Source organism: Coregonus clupeaformis, unplaced genomic scaffold, assembly GCF_020615455.1.
Source record: "Coregonus clupeaformis isolate EN_2021a unplaced genomic scaffold, ASM2061545v1 scaf2341, whole genome shotgun sequence".
Classification (NCBI taxonomy): Eukaryota; Metazoa; Chordata; class Actinopteri; order Salmoniformes; family Salmonidae; genus Coregonus; species Coregonus clupeaformis.
In genome coordinates, this window is record NW_025535795.1 from 35,111 (window position 1) to 43,639 (window position 8,529).

Sequence of the window (8,529 nt, forward strand, 5' to 3'; positions counted from 1 at the left end):
GTTAAATACAGAGCTGATACATTTAGGACACACTGAATACATCATATTCCAGATTCAGTTTTAGCCATGAATGTCATCCAAGAAGATGGATGAATCATACTTGTGTGTTGCTACCGTTTGTGTTTCTACTGTTTGACTCTAACCCAAGACAAGGCCCCAGGGGTTGTCTACATACTGTACTTTTCATGACAAACTTTGATTTCAGTATGAGGTCACCGTCCCATCCAACCACATCAAATATACTTGGGAGGCTCTCTATGGGTTCAATATGATTATGATGCAGGTTTGACGTGTTACGAGCAATACTCACCAATGTGGGCGCGGTTTAAGTAGGAATGCTGACGCTTTCCGGGCTGCGCTCAATCTTATATTTGTGGGGGGCGCGGTGAGCGTGCAGACATTGCAGACCCTGCGACCAAGAAAGCACAACAGCATTGCATCACGGACTTCTACAACTCAGCATCCACAAGAAGAGGCAACGGAGAAGGTATGTCAATTCCTCTTTCACCAACTTATTTTTTAATAAGTGTGTTTTATTCGTTTAGAATTATTTGTTTTCATTCTACAGAATGTGATATTTGCAGCATAGCATAGTCCTGTTTTGGACCCCAGGAATCCTAATAAAATCCTAATAATTTTTAGAGGTATTTTTTAAATTAATTATTTTATTCAATGGATTGGATTCATTGCCATTTTTGTAAATTAAGAAGTGTGTTACTAAATCATGTACGTTTATAAAGATTATGAAATGTAAAGGTACAATATGCAATATTTCCTGCTGTTTAGAGTTATTTTAATGAATGATATAGTTTACACATTTATTGCTGAAGAATACAACTTGGTTGGGTCGTTCCACCAATTCGGTGCCTTTTGAGAAGTGTAACTTGGTCAAATTAGGATTTAGATTTCACCTAATTTTAACATACTGTCATAAAGAGCACATGTTCAACAAAAAAAAAAAGGTGGAATGGAAGCCTGTTGTGTGCAACAGCGAGGGAAAATTGAATGCAAGCTTCGCAAAAAGAATGCTGCATACATTATTTGCTCAAGGTGTGGAAAATGCTGAACCCAATGGACTTTTTATGGTTTAATAGACCAACAATAGACCATAGAGAATGATAGACCTCTAGTGCCAAAAGGATACGTTAGCGTGGGCAGCACCATTGAGGGCTTCCACCATTTTTATGTAGTCAACTGGGTGGGACTTCCAACTTCATTGGCTTATCCCTGCTGGTGGCCCTGTTGGAGTCATGTCCAACTGGGTCATCAGGAGGAATCAGCCAATCGTGAAGAAGAAAATTAACTACTTCAAAATGGAGATTGCCTCATTGATGCTGCCCATGCTGTCACAGACACTATAATGACACATGGAGTCCTCTATCTATCTCTATGCAATAGACCCAGTGGATGCTGGTGGGCGAAGCTATAGGAGGACGGCTCATTGTAATGGCTGGATTGGAACAGAGTCAAACATGGTTTCCATATTTTTGATGTATTTTATTCCATTCCAGCCATTACAATGAGCCTGTCAGCCTATAGCTCCACTGAGACAGACATATGTTATAGCTCCACTGAGAAAGACATATGTTGAAGTGTCCTGGGGTAAGGAATGTTTTTTTAAATACTTTGGCTTATCAGTTCCTTCTCCAGGTGTTCCAGGACCCGTGTCAACACATTAATCAAGGTTATCGACTCTGGATCAGAGTAGACCATATATTAGACATTTGAAAGCGCCTATAACTGGGTTACAGCTATTGGCCTAAGCCAAATAATGAGCTAATTGGGTAACACGCTAATTTAAAGTGTTGAGAGTGTGGTTTGTAATGCTTCTGTGGTTTGGGTAATACAAGAGCTTGGTGAGAGTGTGGTTGACCTATGGTTATTTTGCATACAACCTTCCCACAACTTTCTGGAAATGGTGCAGGATGGTTGCTTGGCTTTGGCAAGTTTAAGGAACTTGACAAAAAACGTTGTTTTCTTGGTATATCAATACTTTAAGAGAACATTTCTTAAAAGTTTGAACATGGTTACATTTACAGTGCCTATAGAAAGTCTACACCCCCAAGATTTTTTATAAAACATTTTGTTGCATTACAAAGTGGGATTGAAATTGATTCCGGTGGGCTTTCCCGCTTCGACAAACAAAGGAAAGGAGTGGTGCTCAACAACAAAATGACTAATTCGAGGTAAAAAGGAGTTGGAACACTCAACAAAAACAAGGAAGAGATTGGGGTCTTTTTGCTCAGGTTAATTCATTGTACAGGATGTGAACAGGTGACTGACGTCTTCCTCAGAGTGACCTGACCATTGCGCTTAGTTCCTATTTATAGCCTAGTGGCCCATTGTGAGGCAACAATGTAAATAAATATATAATTATAATATGTTTCAAGGTAAATGGCAAATTATAGCACAACATAATAAGATAAATTGTGTGTCTCGTTAATCAACAGGCCATGTCAAAATATACATAGGTGATATTTGGGTGTCTGTGATAACAGAGACACAGAAACCCAAGAAACCAATGCAACAACATTATAAAAACGAGGACAGTGAAAAATCATCATTTAGCCCCTTTGGATCCACAGTGTCTAAGGTGTACTGCCAGAATGCCTCTCTTTGTTTTAGTTTACGTAGGATCAGTGGCGACCCGTCATTCAGGGATGGTGGAGCAGAGCCCCACCTGTTTTGAGCCCATCTTAATATTTTCTTATTATTGACCAGTCTAAGATATGGCTTTTTCTTTGCAACTCTGCCTAGAAGGTCAGGATCCCGGAGTCGCCTCTTCACTGTTGATGTTGAGACTGGTGTTTTGCGGGTACCAATTGCCATTGGGCGGGCCTGAGAGCCAAGTCTCACGCTTCTTGAGTAGCTGCATGCTGTGTGTAACGGAATCGGCTAGATTGCGCGCACGGCGAAAACAAATGCGAGGGGGCAATGTTGTGAACTCTCGTAGATTTGGATCACTTTTGAGGATCTTCCAGTGTTTCAATACTATGGATTTGACGCGACCGGAACATGGGCTGTACTCCGTGGAAAAACACATACGAGGGGGCGTTTTGTCCTGGTTTACATTTACATTACATTTTAGTCATTTAGCAGACGCTCTTATCCAGAGCGACTTACAGTTAGTGAATACATTTTTTTTTTTTATACTGGCCCCCCGTGGGAAACGAACCCACAACCCTGGCGTTGCAAACGCCATGCTCTATCAACTGAGCTACATCCCTGCCGGCCATTCCCTCCCCTACCCTATTAGTGCCAGTGGGTAGGCTTCGACGTTCGGTCTCTCTAGCACGGGTATAGGCCTGTTCAGTGACACTTATCATACCCGCGTTGCAGGGACCTGGTGCTCATATCATTAGCCTTGCGCTCTAGATCTATGTCTGGACTACAGTTACGTCGGAGTCTTAGGAATTGACCCACCGGTAAATTCTGCTTAAGGTGTACCGGGTGCTTACCGTCTGCGTGTAAAAGTGTATTCCTACTCTGCGGTTTGCGGAAGATAATAGACTCCAACTTGTTTTCTTTATTTTTGTGGATTGTCAGATCCAATAAGTATATTTTCTCCCGATTTCTCTTTGCTGTGAATTTGAGATTGGAATCAGATAAATTAATAGCCTATAATAAATGAACTCTGAGAGGAGAGCGTCAGTACGGTTCCATGCCAGTAGAATGTCGTCTATATCTTTTCCAAAGGGCAACATTCTGGAAATATGGGTTTTTCTGGACTTTATAAATGAAGGTCTCATCCCTGTGTCACATAAATCAATTCGCATAGTTAGGAGCGAATGCAGCTACCATCGCTGTACCCCGCATATGTTCGTAGAATCTGCCCTCATATTGGAAGTAATTTGGCCTTTTTCAGTGAGAGACAGAATAAAGTTAGACGGAGGTAAGATACCCTGCGGTCAAGTGTTAAGATAACGAGAGAGCGCGCATAGGCCTGCGCCATGTGGGATATTAGTATAGAGAGACTGAAGGTCAATTGTTAAATGCTTTCGGTGTCGCATCTGTAGTTATTGATGATCCCTGTTATCTCCTAAAAAGGCTGGCAATACTGGCACGAATTTAGAGATGAAGAAATCAACATACTGAGATAGGGGTTCAATAGGGCTACTGTTACCTGAGGTTTATCCATACTTTTATACATTTTCGGTAAGCCACTGGACAGGCTGGGTGTGGCGTAATGAGAAGGTCCTTCTCCGTTTCCGTTATCCAACCCTCTAAAAGAGCGTTATCAATGAAACTTTCTATATCCTTTTTTATTCTGTCTGTGGGGTTGGAACGGAGAGGGACATAGCACTTAGCACGTGTCAGAGACTTGAGCATAGACCTCACTATCATATTGTTCCCTGCTTAATACCACAATAGACCTTCCCTTATAAAATGTTTTTATCACAATATTTGGAATGTCTTTCAGTTATTTCAAAGCATTTTGTTCATCATTACTGAGATCAGCTGCTTGTTTAAGGGTTTTGCGGGCCAGTTTAGCAAAATCATGTTCTATCAGCCTACTATAGGTGAGAACAGGGGACTATTAGCACAGAATATTTGAACAAAATGTAATTAGCGAACAAATTTGAAAGTGTCAACTTTTAGTGCAAAAAGTTCCACCCTACTAGAAGGGGAGAAATTCGATTTTTTTGTAATTGATCTACACAAAATACTCCATAATGTCAAAGTGAAAAGAAAATTCTACATTATTTTTTTAAATATATTTTTTACAAATGAATATAAATGGAATAACTAAAATATATTCGTTGCATAATTCGCCCCCTTCGTTTAGGCAAGCCTAAATGAGTCCAGAAGTAAAATTTGGCTTAACAAATCACATAATAAGTTATAAGGACTCACGCTGTGTGAAATATTAGGGGTTATAATATATATAATAATATGCCATTTAGCAGACGCTTTTATCCAAAGCGACTTACAGTCATGTGTGCATACATTTTTACGTATGGGTGGTCCTGGGGATCGAACCCACTACCCTGGCGTTACAAGCGCCATGCTCTACCAATTGAGCTACAGAGGACCACATGATGGTTTGACATGCTTTTTGATTGACTACACCTCTGTCCCCCATATATACAACATCTGTAAGGTCAAGTATTGAATTTCAAGCACAGATTCAACTACAAAGACCAGGGAGCTTTTCAATAGCCTCATATTTATTTTTATTTTTTATTTAACCTTTATTTAACCAGGTAGGCCAGTTGATAACAAGTTCTCATTTACAACTGCGACCTGGCCAAGATAAAGCAAAGCAGTGCGATAAAAACAACAACAACACAGAGTTACACATGGGATAAACAAAACGTACAGTCAATAACACAATAGAAAATCTATATACAGTGTGTGCAAATGTAGTAAGTTATGGAGGTAAGGCAATAAATAGGCTATAGTGCAAAATAATTACAATTTAGTATTACCACTGGAGTAATATATATGCAGAAGATTATGTGCAAATAGAGATACTGGGGTGCAAATGAGCAAAATAAATAACAATATGGGGATGAGGTAGTTGGGTGGGCTAATTACAGATGGGCTGTGTACAGGTGCAGTGATTGGTAGATTGGTAACAATAACAAATCAGACATTGAATAAATCTTTAAGCAAGGTCACGTTCATAATTATGCTGTGGATGATGTATTAAACCACCCAGACACATCAAATATGCAGTACTCCTTCTGAACTGAGCTGCAGGACAGGAAGGAAACTGCTTAGGGATGTCACCATGGTGATTTTAAAATGGCTACAGAGTTCAAAAGAAATGTGATGGAGCTAAGCACAGGTAAAATCCTAGAGGAAAGCCTGCTTCAGTCTGCTTTACACCAGACACTGGGAGAGGAATTCACCTTTCAGCAGGACAATAACCTACAACACAAAGCCAAATCTACACCTGGGTTGCTTACAAAGAAGACAGTGAATGTTCCTGGGTGGCCAAGTTACAGTTTTGACTTAAATCTGCTTGAAAATCTGTGGTAAGACTTGAAAATTGCTGTCTAGCCATGATCCCCAATACCTTGACAGAATTTTTTAGAAGAATTTTGGAAAGAATAATGGGGAAACATTTAAGCGCTAATGCCAAGAAATTGGTGTTTGGAGTATACATTGGCACTGGTGTTGTTAGACCCGAGACAAGTCGAGGGCCGGCAAACCGTGCCAATATATCCTCCAAACACGGGCTTCGAGGCATTATCACTTTTATACAACGGGTTACCAACATATTCAAATAATGATTGCCATATTTTCATTAAACGTTATTTTGATGAATTTATTAATACTATTTCATCCTTCCACAATATATAGTCCCGAAACAAATCTAGGGGTTGCTACCCAAGCCGGCTGGTCGTTCATTCTATCAGTTCAGTTGCCAGAGACGCGACCCAGTCGTTCGTTCTAAATGTTCTATTGCCACACTGGCTGGCAATGTTCTTATCCATTGCTTACTATCTAGCCAACTACGGCAAATTTACAGTCACGTCAAACAGTGCAGACAGAATAACAACAGTAGCTGCATTTGTTTAAGCTGTTTTCTAGTGACATGTATTTGGATACATCCATAACAATTAGGCAATGAGGCACGATTTCGCCTGGCATAGAACATTTTCACACTCGTCAGGACACTGTTGTTCAGAGGAGCTAGCCAACAACACAGCTAACACAATCACTTCAAACTGAAGCTGGAAAGACTGCAAACTAGCTGCACTTAAGTTTTGTTTGATCTTTTTTCAATTGACATTTCTTTGTATATATCCATAAAAATAAGGCCAGCTGATTCATGATTTCGACTGGCTGAGAAACGCTACCTGTCTGTCTGTCTCGTCTGGACACGTTCATTACTATGGGACAGTTGGAGATCGAATTTGAATATTGAAACAATGTTGAAAAAATCGGTCACTCACGCTTAGGTCACTCATTTTGCCCATTCTAACGTTCAATCGAACAGTAACTGAATTCCTCGATGCCTGTCTGCCTGCTTTATATAGCAAGCCGCTGCCATATGATTCACTGTCTGTAGGAACTATTCATTTTTGTGAACCTAATAAACTGGTGAGTGTTTATAAAACACAGCAGAAAACACACGTCTGACTGCACTGGGCCTTTAAGTTATGCCTGACACACACACAGACACAAACACACATGCATAGATATTATTAATGTATTGTTTGTTGTTCTACAGATCTACCATGTCAGGAGAAGAAATAATCACCACCTACATGCACATGGAAGTAAGAGGGAAGATAGCGTTAGTTGGAAAGCCCCTCTCCTTAAACCAACCAGTCATCTATGTCAGGGATATGCAGGAGACCGAGAAAGTCAAACATAAAGGTAGGAGGATGGATTAAAGTGGTGCTGTTTGCTGCATTGTGGGATAATTGTGATTTCTGCAGAAGACCCATAAAGAATACTGTATCTCGCCCCTTTAAAGCATGGGTGTCAAATTCAATTCCTGGAGGGCAGAGAGTCAGCTGTTTTTTTTTTCCTCCCTTGTAGCTGATTGATCATTGATTAGTTAGGAACTCCCCTCATCTGGTTTTCTAGGTCTTAATTGAACACAAATTGAAAGGAGAAAAAACTGCAGACACATGGCCCTCCAGGAATTTAGTTGACACACCTGAAAGGTACATTCTAAGTGAATTCATTACTTAGTTAATTGATCGTTTTTATGGCAACAAGCAAAATACAAATACTGTTGGAAAGATGTGCAAATCTTTATCACATCCAGGAAGTAAACATTGTTATTTCACTTTTCAGTGACCGTCTACAAAATGCAAAGGGATTCGAATTCAGTTGCATTGGCGTTCTGTTTCCTGTATGAGAATCAGCCATTTTTCTTTGTTGTCGAGGGGAATGAAGTGAAGGTAAATATATTTCAGAAGCTATGCATTTGAAAATACGTTTGTTGTTGCAGTCTCTTTTGGACTACAAGAATTTACCCACTCCTTAGAAGTCAGGGACGGCGTTATAGGCGGGGCCTGGCCCGCCCTACCGTACCTCCTTGCCCGTCCAAATAAAATACTGACAGAAAGATGCATCAGTCTCAGATAAAGCATCCGAGCGAGCGAAACGGCACCCCTCTGTCTCCGTATAGACCATGTATCCATGATGCTGGCTGGTGAAAAGTATTTCGGTGGGGCATGTGCCATACTTTTTTTTCCTGAACTGCATCGCGATATATTTTAACACAAACTGCAGGACAGCAGTGCTCAGTGAAACATTCAGTAATTATTTAATGCCAATATTAAAAAGTTGAGGCATTCTTACACAAAAACATATTACACAAACCCAAGCCTTTCATTTGCATTTAAAGTGAACTTTTCACCATTGGTAGTAAACAGGCAACGCAACAGGCATGCTGTCAGAACAGAGTGGAAAGTGGACAATAACATGAAATTATTATAAAGTTTATAGGAAATCTTACACTGTATGAAAGGATGTATAATATAGAAATGGATATCAAGTGGATGAACTCAAACCTTTGACTGGAAGAATAGCATACAGTATTTTATGATCATACTAAATGTG

General features: G+C 40.1%; 1 long non-coding RNA gene across 1 annotated transcript; it reads left to right on the plus strand.

Annotated features, from left to right (window-relative positions):
- The first annotated feature begins 392 nt into the window (after window positions 1–392).
- On the plus strand, window positions 393–7,859 carry LOC121562636. The gene is made up of 3 exons (XR_005999594.2): window positions 393–487; window positions 7,184–7,332; window positions 7,759–7,859. It is a non-coding gene; the product is annotated as an uncharacterized LOC121562636 (long non-coding RNA).
- The last annotated feature ends 670 nt before the right edge of the window (window positions 7,860–8,529 follow it).